The 25,089-nt window shown below is 42.3% G+C and overlaps 1 protein-coding gene and 1 long non-coding RNA gene across 4 annotated transcripts in view; one reads left to right on the plus strand and one right to left on the minus strand.

Annotated features, from left to right (window-relative positions):
* LOC144588982 (uncharacterized) overlaps positions 1–25,089 on the minus strand; it is a 69,039-nt gene that overhangs the window by 5,119 nt on the left and 38,831 nt on the right. The window lies entirely within an intron of this gene.
* Positions 13,442–24,676, plus strand: LOC140706504 (uncharacterized). Of its 2 annotated transcripts, XR_013544780.1 has the most exons (3): positions 13,442–13,581; positions 15,110–22,847; positions 24,017–24,676. It is a non-coding gene; the product is annotated as an uncharacterized LOC140706504 (long non-coding RNA). The 2 variants fall into 2 exon arrangements; XR_012086145.2 differs by lacking the exons at positions 13,442–13,581; positions 15,110–22,847 and adding an exon at positions 22,896–23,434.

The raw sequence follows: 25,089 nt of genomic DNA on the forward strand, positions 1-25,089 counted from the left end.
AGGAGGTGTTCATGTAAAGTAGGGGACAGCCAACATGTTACATGCTGTGACGTCCGCCCAGGTCATGAATATGAATGGGCTATCTGCATGTACCAATGAGAGTGCCGGAGAGGGGGAGGTACCAGATATAAAAGTCTCTGCAGGAGGGGGAAGAAGGAGAATTGGAATTTTGGAGTTTGGAGTAGAGGGCGAGAGTGGATGAAGTAGGATGATTTGTTAAGAGTTAACGACTTTGATTGTACCTTCATCACCTGTAATAATAAACAATGTTGATTTAATCAACTGGTGGCAGCGACACATGACACATATCTTGTGCCCTTTGCTTGGCGAAATAACCAAGGAACAGGCGGAACATGACATATGCATACCACATTTGTTATGCCCCCAGGGTCTGTTGCCAGATTTGTTGCTGCAGTGGTGAAATTGCCCCAGTGTAATCATCATCATCTTAGAACTGCAGAGTGGGAAGAGATTATGTTGATTATTGAGTCTGGGCCCAGGCAAGGAGGCACAAAAGGGAATTGAACTCCCAACCTCTGGTTCCACACCCAGATACCTAAACCATGGAGCTATTATTATTCATATGTTACTTAAATACATTTAGATTTATCCTCTTCCCCTTTATAGTTGTTGCCATACCTCTGAAATGCTACAGCAAAAATGCCAAATCATCTTTGAAACAATCTCTTCTGTTTTAAAACAAGGCATGCAACCTTGTTTTGAAATTGAATCAATATCTTGGAAGCTTGCTAGCAGAGGCCCCTAATAGGCAGGTAGGATGGCAAGTTTATTTGTGTCTGAATGTTGTGATATACAGAAGAATATTTCAGTCTGAACTTTAGAGCTATCCAAGGTACAGAACCCTATCCAAAAAAGAGATTCTGCATCTCGGATAGCTCCGCTAGAGGTTCCAGCTGAAACTTGGGAGTGGACTCATTATTCCCATAAAATCAAAGTTGCCATTCCCCCCACTGTGCCCCTCACATTACAAGATACAAGGTCGGTATCTGTGAGCCATGGATGTTACTAGTGTGTCTGAAATTGAGCTGTGTTGGTGTTAAATAGGTATGTTCAGCTAATCAGTCCCTCAGTTATTGGAGAAGATCAAATGAAATACCTACAGAAGTCCTCCTGAGCCCACCCCAGAAGCCTTAGTTTTGTTCCAAATAGTGATAAGCCCAGATCTCAAATAAGAAATCAACATTCATGGAGAACATACCTGTAGGCAAACTGTGAAGGTAAGAAGAGAAGAAAAGCATTCTGTCTATTTGATGTACCTCCAGGAGTGCAATCAGCCCCTCATTAAGGAGCAGCAATTTGTCACCAAATTGTTTTCTCCTATTCAAGCATAAATTGATCATAGGATTCTGGCTGATGAGACAACAATAGTGTATTTAATTTGTGCAAGACCATACTTGTGTGTTGCCTTACAAAGGTTTTACTGCTGTGCCTTCCTAAGCTTTGTAAGATGTATGTCTTTTGTTTGATAATTGACAGCAATCAAAACAGGGAAGAAAATCATAGTTCCAAACTAGCTTAAGGTCAGACTCATTGATTGCCTTTTACCAGAGAGGGATTTACATTCTGTCCTCCTCCCTTTATCTTCTTTTCAAATCATGTTTTTAATTTCAACCTTCTTCTGAGGCTTCAGTCTTTCTGCTTCATTTGTCTCAGAAGCACCATAGTATAATTAAAAAAAATACTAGATCGTATATACTAGATAGTATATAAATATACTAGATTATTCCAATCCCCAAGGGGATGTCAAGGAGTGCAGTAACTATATGAGCATTTCACTAATTTCTCTTGCAAGCAAACTGATGCTGAAGGTTTTGCAATAAAAGCTTTTACTTTATACGGAGTGAGAAATGCCTGATAGCCAAGCTGGATTTTGAAAAGGAAGAGAGGCACTCAAGAACATATTGCAAATATCTGCCAGCTACTAGAGAGCAACAAAGATTCTCAGATCAGTCTATGGTTTATAGACTATAGCAAAGCCTTTGACTCTGTATCATGAGAAAATGAGAAATGGGGGGGGGGTTGTTCTGAAAGAAATGGGTGTGCTTTGGCACTTGGTTGTCCTGATGCACAGCCTGTATTGTGGGCAATAAACTAACATTAGGACAGAATATGGAGAGATGGAATGGTTTCTTATAGGCAAATATGTCAGACAAGGGTGCATTTATCCCCTTATCTGGACAATCTGTATGCAAAGCATATCATATGGAGAGCTAGACTAGATTACAAATAAAGGAGTAGTGAACATTGGAAGAAAAAATCAATAATTGAAGCTATGCAGTTGACACCAACTTACTGGCAGAAAACATCAATGAAATGACTTTCAATGAAAGAGAAAGAAGCAAGTGCCAAAGGAAAACTGCAGTTGAACATTTAGAAGACCAAAATCATGACTGCAGAAGAACTACACAACTTTAATGTTGACAATAAAGATTTTTTTGTCTTTTTCGTTTTCAACTTCTAATGTAAAAACAATTTAGTAACATGTAAAACTATGTAATACTTTCAAAAAATAAATAATGTCTTACTTTTAAAGTAATGTTTCCCATTCCTGATGTAAAAGCATAGAACAAATGGGGGGGGCAGGGAGGAAAATAATGGAGAAGTAGCTTGAATGTGTGACTTTTAGAAGATAACAGACACCCTCCCAAGGCTGCTTATAGCAAACACAGTGGCGGGCACCACCAGGTCTTTGGTGGATTTAAGGGGGCATTGTCTGAGACACTTTCTGCCACCCTTCCCTTCCTGGCTATTCCCCCTTTCCTTAACAGATGCCAGAATGGCAATTATCACTTCTCTTCTTTTGTATAATATCCTACAGTGGTGGCGAAGTACACACTTCTCCAAATTTGAGCCATTAAATACTTTGGAGAACGGGGGTCCTTCCTTCCTTTGCCATGGCACAATCTGTTGGATTTTCCTTTCTCCTTACCAATATCTGCAATGTCTTAAAAAATCGAAGAGCGTGTGTGACCAAACTTGTTGGCTCTTAGAAAGCACTCTAGCAAAAGATGATGTGTATGATTTGAGCTTCATCTCTGTTGAACATTACTCAAAATTATACATGGATAGCTACAACAGTGACTCAGTTGTTGATCCTCTGTGGGTTTTTTTTTGGGGGGGGGCCTTCCTGTTTTGCAAGGTCCTCAATAGAAAGAGGTACCAATGGCCAATTCTGCAGTTTATACCTTTCGGTCAAATAGGTGTTCAGCTTTCCAGCCCCACCTCCTCCTGCAGGTGCCTACTCCAAAGCAGCACTTGGAGGAGGCAAGGCAGGGAATCCAAGGGACTGCCTCTGAGTGGGCACCCACTGGAGGAGAGGAGGCTGGGAAGCACCAAATACCTGCTTGGCCAAAAAACAAACTGGCACTAACCACTGGTTCATGCCCATCTCTAGTCATGAACCTGTGCAGCATAGCATAGTCTTGGCACTACCACCGAGCAAAGGCTTATTTACTTGTTTGCCTCCCTCAACATCTAAGCAGACAATTTTATTATTTAAGTCTGATTTCATTGTATGTTGCTGTGGCACACTTTTTTTCCCCTTCGCTGATTGGTTTGAAAACAAATATTGCCTTATTTTTCAAAATCAGGTTTCCATGTGACTCAAATAAAGTATGAGACACCTCTTGCTACCAGTGCTATGGTGTTGATTTCCTCCACCTGTCATAGCAATATTACGTTACTGGCACACACAAAGACACATCCTTCCATTCTGTTTCCTCTCAAATATATCTAGATGGAGTTCCGTTGTTATGAGCAATCTTCAATGATGCTTTTTTTTTGCCAGTGGCACATGCCAGCCACAAGTCCTTATAAGCAGACAATCCAAGTACAACATGCTCCTTAGCAGGCTCTGAAATATACACAGCCAGTTTAAATGACTCAGTATTCTCATGCTGCTCATGTTTTGCAGAATTATTTCAAGAGGTTGCAGTCTGTTTCCTTATTAATAATAATATACAGTGGCTAGAATCCTGTTCACATTTTATGCATGCATAAAAGACAGATCCTGAATCTGAGGCTCCAGTACTTTGACCATCTTATGAGAAGACTCCTTGGAAAAGACCCTGATGTTGGGAAAGTGTGAAGGCAAGAGGAGAAGGGGACGACAGAGGACGAGATGGTTGGACAGTGTCACCGAAGCTACCAACATGAATATGACCCAACTCCGGGAGGCAGTGGAAGACAAGAGGGCCTGGCGTGCTGTGGTCCATGGGGTCACGAAGAATCAGACACGACTTAACAACTAAACAACAACTAAACAGTGGCCAGAATCCTGTTCACATTTTATGCATGCATATAGATAATCATGCAGCATCCCCTCTTCATACACTCCCTTTCACACAATCAGTTGTGCAACAAATTTCACAAGCACTGGCTGAAATCCTCATACAGCTCCACATATACAACAATGATGTCAGCAGCAATTTGCCACTGATTAAAGGTTTCCTTTGGTGATTCTCTCTTGTATGTGACATTGTTGCATGTATACAAGTCATGTGCACCTTCAAATCACCTTTGATCAGTAGCATTTTGCATTTAATCAGTGACAATTTGTCACCACTGTGTGCATGGAGCTGCACAACAGATTTCAGCCATACTATGCTTGGTTGCACTAAAGTGAGCCTGCTAAAGAAGAAGATGCATGAAAGTGCCTTTATATTATTGCCTAAGCAAACAAGATTCTGGCCATAATTTATATAATGTTTTTGAAATATTTTAGCATAGAAGGTACTATTGCCCGTGGGCTTCCCAGAGGCATTTGGCTGGTTATAGAGGAGCAGAATACTGGCCTAGGTACTTCTTTGTTCAGATCCATTATGGCTTTTCTTAATTTGGAAACTGAGCATCAATGCATGCAACAAGTAACCTGAACTATTGGGAGCAAAGAAGAAGATGGATAGTTCTGTAAGCCCAAGTGGCTCCCCCTTTTTCCCCTGGTCTCTTCTACTATATACTTACACATTGATATGCAGATTGTTGCTCTTAGGGTTACTCCCTTCCTTGCTTTCCAAAGTTTAAAACCAGTTATTGCTCTCCTTTGTTAGGCAGAAGCAACATATGTTTTCAGTGTTTAAAGGATATGATATGCAATATAACAGTAACCTGTGCAACTAATCTGAGTGTTAGATCCCGTTATTCTCACCATATTTCCAAAACAGGTGGGCAAGGTCTGAAGTGGGAGACGGCTGCTTTCCTAAGGAGAGAATTTGTGGCAGAATTGAGACCTGAACAAAAAACATGCTATCTATAAACTCAAATGTATTAACCACCACATTATACTAACCAATCTACTGGAAGCAAGCATGGCCAGGTGAATGGACCATCCAGACAGATAGCAGGCACCTTCCCTCTTTGGGCATGTAGAACTTTTGAACTGATTTATATAGTATGATGTATTTTAAGGAACCAATTTTTATGAACATTTACCTTTTCTAACTGATAAATTAAGAGACAGGAAATGGGTGAGCCTCCAGATGCTACGGGACTGCAACTCCCATTCAGAGGCAGTGGATGCATGAAAGCAAATGGCAGTGGATGCATGAAAGCACTCTTGCCTGCCTTCTTACCATAGGCAGAGAGACAGGGCCCTATGTGTGTTGCCCCTCTGCTCTGCTCCCAGCCTCTGTGTGTGTAAAGAAGAACTGGTGGGGAGGAGAGGGCAACAGCTGCCAACCTAATACTGGGTTGCCATCTCTCGCCTTCCGACCCACCAACTGCAAAGAGCACCAGGCCACCCATGATCACTCTCATCACTGGTTAGACTGCTAGGTCTGATGGTGCTGCAGGTCAAGAACATTTGGAAGAACATGTTGAAAATTAAGCAAAAGGGAAGGGAATGTTGGGCAGAGGGGATGTGAGCATTTCTTATCGTCATCTAACTTCATTGACTTCTTCTCAGAAACACCAGCATGCCAATACAGAACACAAGGCCAACACGTGTAGGCAGTTCCCAAAAAAGCTTAAATCACGCTAGCACTGTACAGAAGTGGACCGAAAGAGAACTTGATAAGCAGTGGTGTTGTGGAGCTTGGGGCTTATGCAATCAAACTGCTGAGGAGTTCTGATAATAAAGTGTACTGCATATATACCACCCCATAGTGCTAAAAGCTCTCTCTGAGCGACTTACAGTTTAATTATGCAGTCAACACATTGCCGTCCCCACATCAAGCAGCATACTTCATTTACTGCCCTTGGAAGGATGGAAGGTTGAATCAAAGTCCAGGATCAAACTTTGGTTGTGGAGCAGAGTCTTGACTGCAGCAGTGCAATTTAATCAATGTGCCACAAGGCTCTTATATAACACCAAAAAATTTTCACCTCCTTCAGACTTTTCTATGATCTCTGAGCTTTACTATTACCCTACCAACAGTTGTAGGTTGAGGGAGTATGGCTTTCCCCAATAGCAACATATAATTGGCAGCTATATCTTGTGGGCTGTCTAGATCTTGACTAGGTAACTGAGTAACATTAGCTTTACAAAAGACCTCATCCTGTCAGAAATGGAAGCTAAGGCCACATGGAACAAAACAGTTGCCTGCATTGGGGGGCTCTGCCTCTGGGTGTGGTTATGGTGTGATGCATACTGGCCATTCAGAACTGAGCACTGCACGATGGCATAATTCTGTATTTCACTTTGATTTCTGAATTGCAAAACATTGTCATCCAATACTTCTGAGTTACAGTACTGGGATATAATATAACCTATGAGTGGTGATGGTGGTGGGATGTAAACCTTGTTAGATTCTAAAATCTCTAACACCCAAAACATTCATAATTACAAATAATTGGGGAGGGGCAAACACTGGTATATATAAATTAGAATTTGGCCAACGTATTTACCCCCAAACAGAATCTTTCCAAGCTTTTATTCAGGTACTCCAGAACAAACAATTGTGACTCTCTTTAATATGCTGTGAAAAGTTATTGAAATATCCTGTAGGTGGCACTCCGGCATCAATGTTTGTCTGGCCTCCCCCCCCCCCCCCTGTGCAGTTCTCATTTCTGACTTACGGCAACCCTTTTCAGGGATTTTCCAGGTAAAGAATACACAGAAGTGGTTTACCGGTCCCTTCTTCTGGGAGCATTCTGGGGCTCTGGTGTTCTAAGGTATGTTTTATCATCATCACCATCACCTTCGAACTGCAGAGCTGAAAGAGACCTTATGGATCATCGAGTCCAGCCCTTGTAAAGGAGACACAGTATAGAATTGAATTCCTAACCTGTGGCTCCACAGGCAGGTACTTAAACCACCAAGCTATATTGGGGGAAGAGCTGAGTGTGAGCAAATGGTAGATGAAGCTTTACCAATAGGCTTTGCCAATAGGTTTCTGGGTGGTCTTTCAGCAAATAAGGATTTCCCAATTATTCCATAACAAGCAGGAACAAATTCCTTCCTACTCCAGATTGCTGAAATGAAATTTAAAAACCTGGGTTATTCAGAGGTAGATTTTTGTGTGTGGATGAGGTTTTATCACTCTCTCAGCTGATGTTAAGAGACCAGACATTGTCACTAGATGTTCCACACCTTAACATCCATGACATTCTGTGAGGAAGCAGTGGATTTCCACCCTACATAAACTCTGGCAAAATGTTTCGTTAGAAAGGAATAGGGGTTGTTTCTCAGCATTTTGGAAGCATTTAGGTTGCTGTCATGGAATGCTACAGGGCAGCCGTTTTTGTGACTAATCCTACCAATTTTATTTGACTAAGATCTGGATTTTTCTTGAACATTTCTGTTAGTATTTCTGGTGCCTGCTATGGTCCAAAAGGAAGTGAGGGGTGAGTGACGACGAGTTGCAAAGCAAAACGTGAGAAGAACCAACATGAAAATTAAAAAACCTATAATTTATTATTTATTTATTAGTTTTATTCATATGCCGCATGTCTCCCAACAAGGGACCCAAAGCAGCTATAATGTCATCTAGTGGACTAAAACAGGAGGAAGAGTGCTATCTGGATTACCTCCACTTTCTGTCTTCTCCAGCCTTAATATCATTCTCTTCTAATCACATCCTTTCAATCAGGCCATACAAGTCATTAACTCATGGTGCTATGCTGTTACTTTGTTCAGCTTTGATCCAAGAGGCAAACTACTGTACTCATAAAGTCCATGCAACTCCTTTTCTCTCCTTTCCTAATTGTATCCCTCCAATATTTCCTACTCAGCAACTTTTATATCTACCAGAGTTCTGGACTCACATTTACACACGAAATATAAGTGTGGTTCTTCTGTTTTGCTATGTGTTGTCAAGTCAAAACCAACTTATAGCAACCTTAACAGGGCTTTCAAGGCAAGTGAAGTATTTAAGAAGCGGTTTTACCACCCCCACTCCACCCCCATGAGTTTCCATGGGAGAGATGGGATTCGAAGACAGGTCTCCTCAGTCCTAGTCCATCATTCTATTCACTAGCCTATACTGGTTATCTCAGGGCTCTTCTAAGTGTTGGGAAAATATATTTTATGGTTGAAATGATTAGCAATAGAACATATGGGCCCATCTTTCCCTTTACCAAAGCACACAAGACACACTGACACTTCGTAAGAGAGAAAGGAATTTCATTGCATGCACCTGCAATGTAATTCACATTTAATCCCTAAAGCAGTGAGGACTAGAAACTTTTCCTAAGAATAAAAACCCGGATTGTAACATCTGAAGTGTGTGTATGTGGGGATACTGTATGTGAAGTCAATGTCTCCAATTCTGATGCAAGAAAGAGGTTCTACTGAATGTAGCTGGACTTGCATCTAAACAACATACATAGGAATGCACTGGCAACAGTGCGATTGCAGCCATAAAATATATTTTAGATGCTGTGCAAGCAAGAATTAAAGAAGGTTCAATAGATCCAGTATTGGCTTTGATGAACATCCTTTCCTTTTGTGCTGTTCTACTTGGTCAGAGAAGATTTGCAGGACTTCAAAGCACTTCAAATACCTGCAAACCTGTCTGATCACAGACAATTGGCAGGCGGCAGGCTTTTAATGTATTTGCCATACCACCTTCAGCTTCCTTAAACACGATTATCTATTTCCCATAGAAATTTGTTGCACCCTGGTGTGTATCTGTACAGAACTAGGATGTGTAATTGCATCACTTGCCATTCTAGAAATAAAAAGAACTATTGCCTGTCTCCACCCCTAAAGTACATGAGCCCCAAGTTACTTTATCTGTAGCACCTTGAAGAGTTCCTGAAGGGCTTCGAGAGACTATGATGCTATTCTAAATGAAGATTTAGAAGATAGGGACACCTTGCCCACTTTACAGAGACTCCCCTCTAGGTAACCTCTGGAAGTGATTGCAAGGAGACTATTTCTCCTTCCATTGCAAGTCTCTCTGGACCTACTGCTTCAAGCAGTTCACCCCTATTAGGAGGTCACTCACTCTGTTCTGTTCCAGCAGTAGATTCAGAAAGTCTTCAGGGGCAGCCCCACATCATCTCTGCATTGCAGCAGGCAAGCTTCAAGGTTATGGAGGCATGAATCATGCCAACTGCTACCGCTCTGGTCAGCAAGAAAGACAAAACAGCCATGGCTGAGCTTTCTTGAAAGATGGAGTTGGGGAACAGCCCAATGAACCACTGAAAACTCCAGGCAAACTGGGTGTGAAATAGATATATCTTTAGAAATCACAGGAGGCAGCAATCTGCTGGCATACTTTTCATAAGGAAATCTCAGACTGGTCCAAAGGTATTACAGCTGCTATTGCACAGATAATGAAAATGAAGGGGGGGGGGGGAAACATTCTGGTTTGACTAAATTCATTGAAATTTTTTTTTCTTACAGTAGCAAAGGAATAAGACAGACAAATGCCTTATGTTCCACAGCCAGGATTCTGTTGCAAAAAACTGTGTGCACAAGGATAACTTTGCAAGCAGTTACATATGTATGTGTCTGTTGCTCATTCAATTTTGCAGCTAGTGCCTGCCTGCAAACTGCCTGAGCAACTACTATTGCATGAGTGGTGTTTTGTTGTTGTCGTTGTTTAGTTGTTTAGTCTTGTCCGACTCTTTGTGACCCCATGGACCAGAGCACGCCAGGCCCTCCTGTCTTCCACTGCCTCCCGGAGTTGGGTCAAATTCATGAGTGGTGTTTATAACCCCCCCCCCCAAAAGCATACTGGCCAGAGTATTTACATGGGAACAGTATATTTGACTTGTATGCTTGTAAAAACAATCAGATTGGTTTCTATGTTATAATGAATGGATTTTTATATTATGAATAAGAAAATAAACCAACTAAGTTTTTTAAAGATTGAAAATGAAATGAAAGCATTGTAGATAATTTAACTGCAAAATGTTCTACAAATGATGCCTATTAACTAAATTCATCCAATGCCTATTTGGTAAACTTATCTTCCACTTTTTCTCCATCATGGTAACCTATATGAGGTTCATCAATCTTTTCCCAGCTAAGTTCTGAACGACACCTGCTTTGCTCCAGCAAGACACCTGTCCCATAAATCTTCAGACTTTATCTTTTGATGCTTAAAATTAATGATCACTTTTATTCTAAAAATGGAGTCTTATATCTAGCTAATGCACTATGGGAATCTGAAGAAATCGTTCCCATAGACTGGGATAGAAATCAGATGGGACTTCTTACTTCCCAGATATAGGACCTAGCAAAGGTCCAATAGAAGAACCGATCCAAGGAAAACTTAAGATGGTATTTCAAAGACAAATAACACAGCCACAACTGAACCACATGGAAAAGAGAAAGCAAGAGGAATGTGTCTGAATGAAATTCATTGTTTTTTTCTATTGTTTGTTAGCCCCCTGCTCCTAAAGTTTGTGTCTCATCAAAACAGATGTAATAGCTAGCATGGCCAGTAGTCCAAAATAGTAACTTTTTTCACATTGCCATTGTACCTAAGGCAGACTTTGCACAAGTGCTTTATCTGAGCAACAAGCCATTGGACAGAGATGACATAATTGTCACAATCAATTTATTTAGCAATCGATGTGATGGTAAGACATCAGAGAGACTGGCCATTGCTACTCTCCAAGCAACATCAGTCATGTTCGTCTGGAATATCAATTCTCCTCCAGCCAAATGTGACATAGTCGATACTCAACATCTGATGTTTTCACTTCCTTCATGTATGGCAATATAAATAGTTGTATCCATTAACATATTTTTATGCATGTCAGCAAAGTTGAACCACCAGTCAGATGACTGGGACTTAAATTCCATTCCAGAAGAGTTTCAGACCAAGATGGGAGAACTATCCTGCAATCTCCCAGATCCTGGACTCCAAGATGTTGGCTCCCGGAGCACTTCTGATGTTGAAATTCTGTCCACTTCAAACAGCATAGACAATGCCTGGGGATGATGGGATCATTGCCTACCAACACTGAGAGACTAACCAATACAGGGTAGTTGAATTGCACCCAAGGGATTTAATCAGTGAGCAGGACAGATCAGAGTGCACAGAAGAGGTGGGCAACTTGCAGACCTCCAAATATTGTTGGACTAGTCCCCCATCACCCCTTGCCAACATAGCCAATGGTCAATGAAGATGGGAGTTGCAAACCCAACACAATATGAGAGCCACATAGCAATAACATGGAGAAGTGTCATGAGTCATGGCATTGTACTATCTTTTTATTTATCGTTATCCAATGCTTCTGAGCCCAGTCCTTTGAGCTGCTGCATTGCAAACTAGATGTGACATTAAATGCATCTTTCCATTTAAACAGACAAAAAGGATCAACTGGGAACAGAAGACTGATAACTATCAGAATTGCAGGAGGCATAGAGGGAAAATTAACTCTTGCTTTTCCTTGCTATGGTCCTGAAAAGAATCTCTCTTCTGGAGGTGCTTATCTGAAGGGGCTCTTTCTCAGCTCTATCTCTGCCATGATTCTGATCTTTAGTAGCATTTGTTTCAAAAATTGCATTGTTTAATGCCCACTTACCATCACATCTAGTACTGAGATAGTGGCTGAAAAGTTCAGGTCTCAGCATAGTCCAACAACCTATTACCTTTGCTGGCACTGGTGCTCCACATTAGCTTACACAGTAGTGCAGTAGAAATCATCAATGTGAGTTATGTTATTATTCAAAAATATCAGACACAGTCAATCAAAATTATAAAAACATTGATTGGTATTATATAACAAATGCACGTTTTAAACAAAAAACTGAGTGTCTGTTAAATATCGGTGCAGTATGTATGCTGTTCCTGATACTGCCATTTTGTTACAGCTCTGATGGTGTTATTTCTGAGATCTGCAACTGCTTATAATATTGTGTGCAATTTCTCTACTTATACTTATATAACCAGGTATCACCCATCTTGTAACTGTGCAGTTTTGGTTTCTTTTTCCAAGGTGCAGTACTTTGCACTTATCCCTGTTGAATTTCATGCTCACTTTGGCAAATGGCAGGGCCAGCTCCCAGGTAATAGGTATTCTCCAATTGGCCACTTCCAAATGGTTGTTTATACACCATGGTATATAGAACAAGGACAGAGAATATGAGTTTTTTTGGGGTCCCATTTCCCTTTAAGTCTGTATCTTGATCTCCCCCCCCCTTCATTGCTTAAATGAGACTTTCATAATTGTGTGGATTTTAATTTTTGCCTTCAGGCCAAAATGCACATTAAGTCACACTTCAACCAAGCCATGCTATGAATAGAGAGATAAGGCTGAGCAATTTTGCCTGGAGAAGGAGGAGAAACTGATTTCTTCTTTTCTTTCCTTTTTTTAAAAGGGTAAGATAATGAAGTGATATCTTATGACTCCACATGTACGGTTGAGTCTTGCCTGAAACAGTATATCTCTGTGTTCCAAACCAGAGGTAGCATAGCTGTTGCACAAAGAAGATGGGGGGGGGGGAAGTCATAGGTTTTAAAAGGAATATAAATTAGAAAGAAACCAAATATTTTAAAGGCGACAGCTTGATGAGTAATGCAGAATAATGCCCAAGGAAATAAGGTGCTGTCAAACCATTCATAGGATTCTGCCAAAACACTGAAACTGAGAGCAAATGAAACTTTCCTTTGGGTGCATCTAGATGCAGTAGCGTAGTCACAAATTCACAAGTGCAGGGTCTGTCCACAAGGCTTACACACAGAGATAATTTTTTTCCTTCCTGAGCATGCATGCACACAAATTCACACACTCCAGAGTATGACTGAGATGTGATTACCAGGGGGGGGGGGAAGGATCTGTGGGGAGGGAAGGGGGAAGCTGCCATCAAGAGACCAGCCCCCTATCTCTTTCTTACATGGCTTGTGAAATGCCAACCCCAGCGGTAGCTGCCATGGCTTTCCTATGACTCCCCTCCATGCTTCAACCCTGCCTTGCCCTGCCCTGCTAGGCGTAGCAACAGGACTCTGAAAACACACAGATGCACAAAGGGTGTGGCGGGGAGGGGGAGAGAGAGAAAGAAGGAAGCTAAGTTTTCCAAGCAGTCAGATGAATGAATTGCAACCTGGTTCCTTCTCTGGGTCTTAGGAGACACCTGGCGCACACACGCTGACAAAGGCAGGGGCACAGAAAGCCAAGTATAGCATCCCAGCCATCAAACAGGGCAGGCAGGCAAGTGAGAAGGTGAGTAGGAACCCTTTGCCTTGGACAGATCAGGGGGTGGGACACCTCCCCCACCCAAGGGAAAGTAGTCAGAAGTGAGTGGGGGAATACCGCCAGGGGAATGGGGATGGAGGGGCTGATCTGACAGAGCCAAGAGGGGATGACTCAGGAGGATCCTGGCTGCAAGAGAAGTGCTGCTGCTTTGACAACCCCCAGCCCCAGAGTGGCCAACGACACCACTAAGCAGCACACTGGAACAACTACATTTGGAATACTACATAAAGTTCTGACCACAATGCTTTGATATTGTAGAGTTAGAAAGGGGGCTGGAAAAGGTAAGCAAAATAACCAAGGCTCCAGAGTAACACTACCACGTGGAAATATTTGATTTGATACTGTGGTGGAAAAAGCAGTAAGGTTTTTTTTTTTCACCTCATAAGGTTTGGAAATGCACCCACTTTTATCATTGGGCTTTGGGGGTTAAACAGAGACTTCATTTGGAAGCTCGATTTCTCAGATGTGAAACTCTGCCTAAATCAGATCTCTAGAACACCAACATCATTTCAGCTTTAATGATGTGTTACTTATGAGATATAGATTGATCCTGAGACTCCCCCAAATCTTGTCAAAATAGATGCAAAATCTGGATCCAGAGTGGTTGTTGTGGGTTTTCTGGACTGTTTGGCTGTGTTCTTAAGGTTTTTCTTCCTAACATTTTGCCAGTTTCTGTGGCTTGCATTTTCAGAGGACAGGACAGAGTTCTGACTCCTGTCCTCTGAAGATGCCGGCCACAGAAACTGGCAAAATGTTAGGAAGAAAAACCTTAAGAACATAGCCAAACAGCCTGGGAAACCCACAACAACAATTGGATCCTGGCTGTGAAAGCCTTTGAGAATACATGGATCCAGAATATTTTCTAATCAATGTAACACACTTTACTCCGTTAAAATTAACATTATGCCAAAATTTCTCATCCACCCTCCCTTTTTATTATTCAACTTGACAGAAGTTCAAACTATTTAAAAAAGAGGTCCAAAGGAAATAAAAACAAAACAAAACTGAGAAGCAAGTTTGAGTGAGCCTCTGGATTCCTGTATTTACCTGTCCAGATTCCCACAATTCAGTGAAAGCCCAAAGAGAGATTGGGAGATAGATAGATAGATAGATAGATAGATAGATAGATAGATAGATAGATAGATAGATAGATAGATAGATAGATAGATAGAGAGAGAGAGAGAGAGAGAGAGAGAGAGAGAGAGAGAGAGAGAGAGTGTCATGTGCCCATAAAGTAACACCTCTCAAAACATATTTTTAAATATTCATTATTGAGTTGATTGATATGGTGTTTTTATGCAGTTAAGAGCTATGATTATGCTGATATCTTGGTTTGACTTTTTAAAAATTAAAGAGTTGCTATTGAGATAGCAAGATCTGATCCTCTTCCCCCCCCCCCCGCCGACCCCCACAAGGCAGAACATTCTTTTCTATGTCCACAATGGAATCTCTTGATCTAAAATGTAACCTCTAATTCTGTCTTTCCTGCTTCCAGCACTCAAAGATGGGGCAGAGTACAGTAGCAGCAGCTTCAGCAGAATGCTGTTCACGAATACCCTAAACATCTCTTCTACACAGTGCTCTCCAGACACAATGGCAGCAAAGTGGAAAGATTTCTTTACACCTGCCCTTGCCATGCGGATCGTGGGATATACTATAGCGTACATCAGTTCTGAATGACACTGCTCCATTTCCTCCTTTGATTCCTTGCTATTTTTATGCAACGGGTCGATTCTCTCTTTGTCACTGTGTTTATATTTTGAAGATCTCTTTATTTTTAGCTGGAGTATTCCCCCAGCATCCACATCCGGGGGCTTCTATTTCCCTCCACTAATTATCCTTTTTAACCCAACTGCTGTTGGCTTCTATAGATCTCCCCTCTGTAAAAAGACATGATATTTTTAAAAGCTGCCAGCCCTTATTGCTTACTCTGATCTATAAACCCTTTTGGGACTGTTGCAGCTCCTCGGAGCTCTTTTTCATTGATTAACCTGAATGAATTTCCGCTGGAGACTGGCCAGGATACTTCTTTAATATTTCCAACTTGCTTGTAGAAGTGCCTTTTGGAATACTACAGAGGTGACATGGCAGAAAGTCAGGGAGAAAGAACAAGAGACAGAAACCTGCAATACACTCATGGGTGGCATTAGAACAGGGTTTATTAAACCCTGTTATAATGAGACTCAGTAAGATAACAATGAAGGAACTATTTCAAATGCAGGCCATTCCACACAAAGGAGGTGGGTCTGCTGAAATCCACTTGATCCTAAAACAGTGATCCATTTCTAAAATGAAAGGGGCTGGAACTCAAGCTTTATGTAAAACAAATGTGTTTTCATTTGGAAAATCCTTTCATGGTACCAGAGATTTATGACAACCAAATTGAAGCTATCCCTGGGGAGGCAGAAAAAACCTCCCTCAGAAGAAAGATGCTTGATGTCAATTTTATCTGCCATTTCTGTTTGCTCTTAATATGTTTCATTTTTGCTGTTGCCTTTGATTTCATTTACCTGTATGTATATCTTTTACAGTATTTCGTTACATGTGTGTATACCACCTTCAAGATGAAGTCTGGAAAAGTTACTTTTGGATAAGATCTATCTAGGTCAGACCTGGGCAAAGTGCGGCCCAAGGGCCACATATGGCCCGCGAGCCACTCCTGTCCCGCCCGCGGACAGTTTTGACCATCAAAATCATTTATAGCTTTTTGTCTAAAGTTGATCAGTTGCTTATCTTTAACATACCACCAAAAACCTCTTTAGTATTTGTGAAGATTAACAAGTTTAAAATAAAAACAATCATAACATCACTGTTTCATTTTATTTTTAAGTAAAGTTGGTTCAGCCCCCGAACACAGTTCAGATTTTTCATGTGCCCCCCTATAGAAATTAATTGCCCACCCCTGATCTAGGTGATACAGTTGGCATGTATGTAGAAGTGATCCTCTCTTACTTAGTGAATGACATCTGTATGGCACAGCACATTTCCCCCCCTCCCCTTATGGCATTCATTATGCTTTGTTTGTGATTGGCCATTAGAACATAAACAAGGATTTAATTTTCAAGGTTGATTGCTAACCTATAACTATTATTTAGGACTCATCAAAGTGTGATAGCCCAATTCAAAGGATGAATGGCTTTAATGTTTCTTTTTGTGTTTGTGTAGTTACATGTTTTAGTTATTTTTAGAAGTTATTATTGAAGTGTGTTTTAGAAGGATTTGAACAGGATTCTTCATATTTTACACCGGTCTCTTATAAGCAGTCCACAGTATTTTAAATGGAAATGAACAGCATACATGTTGCTATGGGTAGGAAATGGGATGGAAAGAAGAAGATGTAGCAGAGCAGCAGGAAAATTGAATTCCTGTTCATTAGATTCTATGATTAAGAACAGCCCTTTCCCATCCGAACAGTTTATATGTGTGTTGGGCTACCAATCCATCATCCAGATCCCATCATCCTTACCTAACAAGCAGATTGTGGGGTTTGTGCATATCTGGAAAGTGCCAGGTTGAGGAAGGCAACTTGAACTCCCAAAAGTATTGTTCTGCAGGAGCCAACACTTGCCAGCAATGGGCTGTTACACAATAGATGTACCTTTGAGAAGCAAACTGACACAAGTTAAGCACTTGCCACAGGCACTATCTGTTGCACACTATGTCATGTGACCCAACAAGCAACAGATGATGCCTACAGAAGTTTCTTAATTTGTAGCAATTTACCTCGAAAAGATATGCCTTTCTCACAACAGGATTTTGGCTACTGTAATGGCAAGCACTAGGCACAAACTATGCTGGGCAGCTGTGCAAATTTGTAGACTAAACACACAAATCACATTTTAGGTTGGAAGACTGGCAGATTTACAGTGCAGCACACCCCCACAAAAATCTTGTAGACAGTCTGATATTCACATATTTCCTCCCCTCCTCCCCTTTCTGGTTGTTGTTGTTTAGTCGTTAAGTTGTGTCTGACTCTTTGTGACCCCATGGACCAGAGCACACCAGGCCCTCCTGTCTTCCACTGCCTCCCAGAGTTGTCAAATTCATCTTGGTTGCTTCGATGACACTGTCCAAGTATCTCATCCTCGGTCGTCCCCTTCTCCTCTTGCCCTCACACTTTCCCAACATCAGGGTCTTTTCCAGGGAGTCTTCTCTTCTCATGAGATGGCCAAAGTATCTGAGCCTCAGCTTCAGGATCTGTCCTTCCAGTGAGCACTCAGGGTATATGCTGTAAAATCAATTCTAGTCCGTGGTAACCCCTTCCAGGGTCTTCTAAGTATACTCAGAAATAGTTTGCCATTCCCGTCTTCTGGGGGGCACTCTGGGACCAGCCACATAGGTTGGTTTTCCTCCTGCACAGTGGGGGGTATCAGACTCCTGACCACCTTTATTGTATCAGTTCAAACAAGTTTCCAAAACAATACAAATTCCTATTTCAAAACTAATTTATGACAGTCAAGTGTGGGAGGGAACCATGGCATACAACAATTAATCTCCTAATACTGAAAAAGAAAAATATTATGTTCATTTCCACCCTGTTGAAGGCTATGTAGGATACAGCAGTGACATTTGCACTGATACTCTTTCAGAGGGTCTGCCTCCAGTTAAAATACCATTAATGTGATTGTTGCCACCGATAAATAGATTGCTGATACATGCCTTGGGGCCAAACTCAGTGAGATGTTGAGATTTAGGATTTGATCTTTTCAAAAGACAAAAACAGCCAGCAGTGTATGCTTAGGGAGAGGGAGGGAGGACATGCAGAAATCTGACTAGTGGCCTGACAGAAAGACAGGTAACCTTTTCATCATCATCATCATCATCATCATCATCATCATCATCATCATCATCATCATCATCATCATCATCATCTTAGAACTGCAGCACTGGACAAGACCCTATGGATCATCAAGTTCAGCTCTTGTCAAGGAGGCACAGTGGGGAATTGAACTCCCAACCTCTGGGCTCTGCAACCAGATAGCTTAAACCACTGAGCCATCTAGCAGTTCTCCATTCTGCTTTCGGGATCAGCAGTCCTCCCGGCTGCTATCTGCCCATGAGATTAGTTAGGTTGGAGAAATGGCCCCAATCAGTATTATTTAATCTCTCTGTTCCCAGTGCCACAGCCTCTATGAATTCAGCCCCCAAGGAGATTTTCAAATAACACACCCATACATCTGATCACAGATTTCCAAATGCCTTTCTAATTTAAAACCTTGACAAAATAGTTAAAAGTGTAGCCCCCAAATTCTAAATCTGGCTTTAATAAAAGTTTTATTTAAATGTGCAAACAGCTTTTCTGGAACAATACAGGCTGATGAAGATAGAGGCACTTCTCTGCAGGTTTTTTCACTGAATGGAAGTTTAAAGCTTTTCCAGTCTTGTATCCTCCAGATGTGTTGAATGACAACATTCATCCTCCTCAGCCGTGCTGCAATGAGTTCAGGATTTAATTGCTGCCCCTATCTGGATCAAGTCAAGCCAGATGATACCACAGTCAGCAAGGCACTATCTCCATCCCCGAGCTCTGTACATGCCACTGATATTATATTTCTTGCCTTCTCTATGCAGGGAGAGAAAAAGGAATCTGCATATAAGATGCCCCTGTTATCTCTGACTAGTGAGAGTACCACTGTTATCTCTGATCAGTGATCAGGGAGAGCGGTGGACTTCCCACCTGTTTCTTTAATTGGAAAGATTAGAAAAAGTTCCTTTTTGACAACAACTTTTGAAAGTGTAGTCCAAAAAGCAACTCTCCCCAGACTTCAGAATCCCAGTGGTTTCTCTCTCGTTTTTCTCTCTCTTTATCACTTTTCTGGAATCCCCCTTTCTTTTTCTCTTTCTTTCTTTCTTTCTTTCTTTCTTTCTTTCTTTCTTTCTTTCTTTCTTTCTTTATTTATTTATTTATTTATTTATTTATTTCTGTTACAAGGACGTTTACAGCATGTGTCGTCACCACTGGTCATACAATCTACCTTTCTGAAAAGTCTTTTGGGGGGGGGGCGAAAAGTAAGGAGAAATGACTTTGTGAAGAGAAAATGAATTAACATGGGCTGAAGCACACAAGGAAGAAAGGATTTATTACATAGTTCTACAGAGGTGATAAACATTAGGGGGAAACTAATGGAGCAGAACTTCTAAGTGAAAACCCAGGAAAGGGAAAACCAATTTCAAGGTAATGCTTTTATATTTACATAGCTTTAGAAATGGACAGCATTGCCCAGTGTGAGTTGGAAAAGAAACCCTGCCCACTAGGATTTATTTTCTGCTGGTGTTTGTGTTTGGTAAAAGGTAAGAGACAGTTTTTTTTAAAAAAGAAGTTCAGTATTGATTAGTGGTTAAAGAAAGAGGTTAAGGGTCATCTGTGGCTGGTTTTGCTTCTTGCTTATATAGTCTTGGTTCAAATTGTGTTTAGCACATTTATGTCCAGTTTTTTTCTTCCTAATAGAAAGAAATGGTGTGCTTGTTTGGGGGACACGATGTGAAATATGGTGTTCATATTTGTCACTGCTATACAGGGATTTCCTGCTGCAAACACTTTACAGTTATTACCAGTAGCAGTATTTTTTACCCTACTTATACAACATGCTCACAGGATAGCTTCAAAAGGGACAAAAGGGGATAACATAATTATAAAACTAAAACCAGAAACTTTAAAGCAGCATTGCAACAGAAACAAATGGACAATCTCAAAAATACAAGAAGCACAGCTAGTGTGAAACACATGCACGCATCCCTAAGAAACTGGGGCCTTTCAGTGGGAAACACTGACTATTTGTGGCTCCTAGAGATGGGTTCATTATACGTATATTTAAGGGTGAGCACTTGCTAAGAACTCTGTTGAAATATCTTAACTGCAAAAAAGCCACTGAAAAATTCATGTAGAATAATTCTAATCCAACAAGTCTAAAAATCACATGCGCTGAGCTTAACAGCTGGTTTTGATATACTTTTGTTGATGTTCTAAAATGAGACCATACTAAAAACTCATACAAGAAACTAACTTTTGACCTGTACCAGTCTGCATCAAGCTGTGCATCAGAGGTTTGTGTGTATGGTACAGAAAAAAAAACATTACATTTCCAAAATTCATGGCCACAAGTGCAGGCCAGGCTTTTCTCAGCTTAGCGGCAGCAGCAACAACAACGACAGTGTGCCATCAAGTCAATTCTGACTTATTGTGACCCTTGATAGAGACGACTCAGAAGTGGTTTACCATTCCCTTCTTCTGGGGGCATTCTGGGATGTGCAGTTTGCCCAAGGCTACACCATCTGGCTGTTCTGGGATGCAGAGTGGCGAATCAAACTCCCAACCTCTGGCTGTGCTCAACTTAGTAAGCCAGCCAGCTTCTCCGCTTAAAGAACACTTCAAAAAGGATGGCTGCAATTTCGTGTCAGAGTAGGAGGTTTCAGAATCCATTTCTAGCAGTGTGAATTGCAACGTCTTTCCCAATACTCTTAGACAAAAAGGCTAGTTATTGAGCTTCCACCCTCCTCTACTGCCCTATATTCTCCAACAAACACACACTGTGTTGTTATTCATTTCCAGGAAGTGGCCTGAGAAAGGTGGGTGGCCTGAGAAAGGTGAGAGAGAGAGAGAGAGAGTCGACTGTTTATGCATTGTAGTTACGTTTTGGGGAGGCCTAAAAATTCTACATGGATTCTGAACTACAGTACACGGTGGTCTGGCACCCCTAATCCTAGTGTTGTGGAAGGGAGGCATGTATACTGTCTTTCATAATGCTTTGAATGAAATAAAATGTGAAAGTACCTGTTGAAACAATGCCACCTACTACTTTTTACTCCAGCAGTATTAAATGCTGGGGCCATGCTCTTTGAACTGCTAGGCTTCACCAAGTACCTAATTTTCCATCTCAAAATGACAATATGGGAAAATAAAAAACCATACACTTCTTTTATAGTGTGGGAGGAGGGTTACAGTAGAGATAAGAAGCCTATTATGTGGAGGAAGCGAAGTGTTGTAGGGAAGCAGGTGTGTATATACTGGCTGCAAAAAATTTTCCGGTATCTGTACATGATAGTGCTTTTATTCAACTAACCAAAAAGGCAAAAAAAAATTATGCAAACTTTTGAAATGACCTCTTTATCAGGGGTTATGTTACAAAAGCAAGGGCACAGAATGTGGGAAGAGGCTTCAAGTCATGCCATCTGGATGCTGTTTTAAAATGTAGTTGTAAGGAAGGGTCTACTACAGGCTCTCAAACTGGGCTCATCAGGGAACGAGAAAAGCAAGAGAGAGATTGAGTCCACACTGAAGATACAAACTGACTACTTCCAGTAAACCTTCCAATGCAAAACACAAGAAATCCACTTTAGTTCTTTTTCCTCCTTAGGGAAGATAAAAGGAAGTACTTCTTTATGAAGTTAATAATACTGTTTAATCAATTATTCTTTAAAGTACCACAATATTTTATCTTCCTTCTTTTCTTTTTCCTTTTTAATTTTGCCAACATGCTGAAACAGACCAGCACAGCAAGATCTCAGGAAATTCTACACATAATGCATATTTAAACTATAGAATATACCATAAAATGTAGGGATGGCCACCAACTTGGCTTGCTTTAAAAGCAGATTGGACAAATTCATGGAAGACAGAACTTAATAACAGTGACCTGCATTGGACTGTTGTAAGGATGATGATGATAATGCACTTTAAGTACTTAGAGGAAGCTTATGTGTAAGCAAGGGCATCAGTCCTACCCTTTATTCTTCTACCCCCTTTTCGAAGGGCCATTCACCTGCAGATTACAAAACCAGCACAGACCACACATAAAGGAGAGCTATATTAAAACCGTTATCTCCTTGTTTCACAATGTTGGATTTTCTCCATTCTTCCACAAAGATTTCATCCATTCATGTTTAGTTTAAAAACACACACAGAGAGAGAGAAAACAAAAAACCCGTAAAAGTGCCTTGAAGATCCAAAGACATTATGCATGTGCTAAGTGTTGCTATTCTGAGCCGATCTGGTTAGGTGGTTGTGACGGGAGCTATCCGTCAAAGGCTCTTTACAAAAATAAAACAGGATACAATGCTCTCTCCCCCCACTCCACCGCACCCGCGCACCCCCTCCGCCATCAGCGCTGGATCTGCTGAATATTTTATGCAAACAACGTGCCTCGGTGAATGTGGGGTGCCTGCTGCCCTTTCCTGCACGCTGCCGTTCCCTGGGCCTGGCGAGGCCTGCAAGAAAGAGATAGGAGGCTTTTGAGGTGGGTGCGTGCGAGTCGGCTTGTGCTAACCCATAGATATCCCCAGTATCAGAAGCAGCTGTTTAGACAGTCTCCTGCAGCTCCATTATGCCTACCTAGAACAAGAAGAAAACTTTTTTTTTTAAAAAAATGGCTATTGCTTCTGCTCCATTCACTGTTTTTTTCCTCTCCCCGAAGACCGATCCACCCTCGCCTCCTTTTCGCCTTTGATCTCCCAGAACGAGACACGTTTGGAACGCAGCGGGGAGCGCGCGCAGTGTGTGTGTGGGGGGGTGAGGGGAGTGCGCGCGCTGCTGATCCGGATTCTCCTCGCCTCTTCCCTTCATTCATTCATTCATTCTTTACCTTCCCTTCCATTCATAACCCGCCTCGCCTGCCTCTCTCTCTCTCTGAGCTTCTCCAGGACCCCGCGCTCAGTCGAGGCGCTTTTAAAATGAGTAACACCGAAATAAAGCCATGTCTCCCAGGCCCGGCGCTCCCCCTCCCGCCTGCAGCAGCCGCCCACTCTGTATGTGTGTATGTCTCTGTGTGGTTGCGTGTTCCCACTCACGTCCGCGCTCACCCCCCCCTCCCTATTTGCTTCACAGGTGAGTAACTGTGTGCGTTAGTACCTCCAGTCTCTCCACCCAGCCCGGCGCTGCGCCGTTTTCTCGCGTATCTCGCTGAGCTTTTGCCACCTGCTCGCGAGCGGGGGCGAGCAAATGGGGACGGTCGGGGAGGTGGGGGCGGCTGCGGCGAGCCTCCCGCCTGACTCAGCCGCGAAGGGGCAACGCCGGCGCCTCCCCTCCCCCGCAAGGGCCATCGCCGCCGCCCCCCCAATCTTGGCCCCGAATCGCTTTGCCGTCGGGAGAAAGAAGACGAGCCTCACCCCCCACATCCCCTCACTCACACACCGCCCACCGCACCTCTTCCTTCCTCCCCCCCCCCTCCCAAAGTCTTCCGAGCAGTTTCGCCGGCGGTGCCCCTGGGTCTTGGCACTTTTTTTGTCACATTGTTTTTGCCTCTCCTGTCTTGATTATGGATGAGAACAATTTGCAATACGTGAGGCTTTATTCGGTGGGAACAAACGGAGCCTACGAGGAAAAGCGGGCGGGCGGGAAGAAGGGAGGGAGGACAAGAGGCAAACGTCACAATTTCGCCTTTTCTCTCTCTCTCTCTCTTTGCCTCAGGTTGGGAAATTCCCGCTCGGTGCCTGATGAAAGACATAAGCGAGCTGTGCAAGGCGGGGAGGGCGCGCTTCCTCCCCCTCACCCAAATGTCGGGGTGACTCTCAGACCTTCGGACACAACCTCAGAGAAGGTTGCCCCCCACCCCCGAGGCAGAGCCGGCCCTGCCGTGAGGGAGGCCAAATGTCACTTCATGCACTGCCCTGCCATGAGGAGAAACAGAGATGCATCAATCCAAGTTTAGAATCCTGTGCACTTGGGACAGCAGGAGAGGGCATTTTGCCTTAGGCAGCAAAATGTTTTGGGCCGTCCTCCTCGCCTGGTTCGTGGCATGTAGTGGGCAGAGTTTTGACATCTGAGTTGGCCACTTAATTCATCCCCCTTAATTTATAAACCAGACGTATTATTTCAGCACATGAGGCAGCACCTGGCTCTCTCTTTCCCAGCAATAAAAATACAGTAATAATAATGTAAATAAACAGCAGTAAATTGCCCTTTCATTACACTGAAACAGGGACTCTGGAACTGTTCTGAGGCTGGGGTGGAGTGGGCCGAGAGCACCAGAATGAGGAGGCAGGTTGAGATTAATTTTGCTCCTTTGCAGAAGTATTCTTCTATATGCTCATTTAATAAATAAAGAATTGCCAGTTCTGTGAAAACGAATGTTGTGGTCATACCTACAATTGAACAGTCAGGGCTGCCGCAAGACTTTTTGTTGACCACAAATTATGCAGTTAAGGTTCCTGGCATACAAGGGGCAAGCTTCAAAAAAGGAAACTAATTTAAAATCAAAAGCTGGGGAGCTGTAGCAAACATGATAGTTGCAGAACCCCTGCCTTGTATCTCCTCCAAACCTATGACAAAGTATGCCACTTTTTTGCTGTCCTGCATCGCAGATATGGCATGTACAAATGTGGCGCACTGGACGTTCCATCGGGCCAACTGCAAGATGTGATTTGAGCAATTCATTAGGACTCTCCCCCTTGTATATAATTTTCTTACTTAGGATGGTATTTGTGGCACATAACAGCTTATAGGTAGCAGCACAGACCCTGGGGTTTGTGGCCCAAGCCAGG

The sequence above is a fragment of the Pogona vitticeps genome, chromosome 4 (genome assembly GCF_051106095.1).
Source record: "Pogona vitticeps strain Pit_001003342236 chromosome 4, PviZW2.1, whole genome shotgun sequence".
Taxonomy (NCBI): Eukaryota; Metazoa; Chordata; class Lepidosauria; order Squamata; family Agamidae; genus Pogona; species Pogona vitticeps.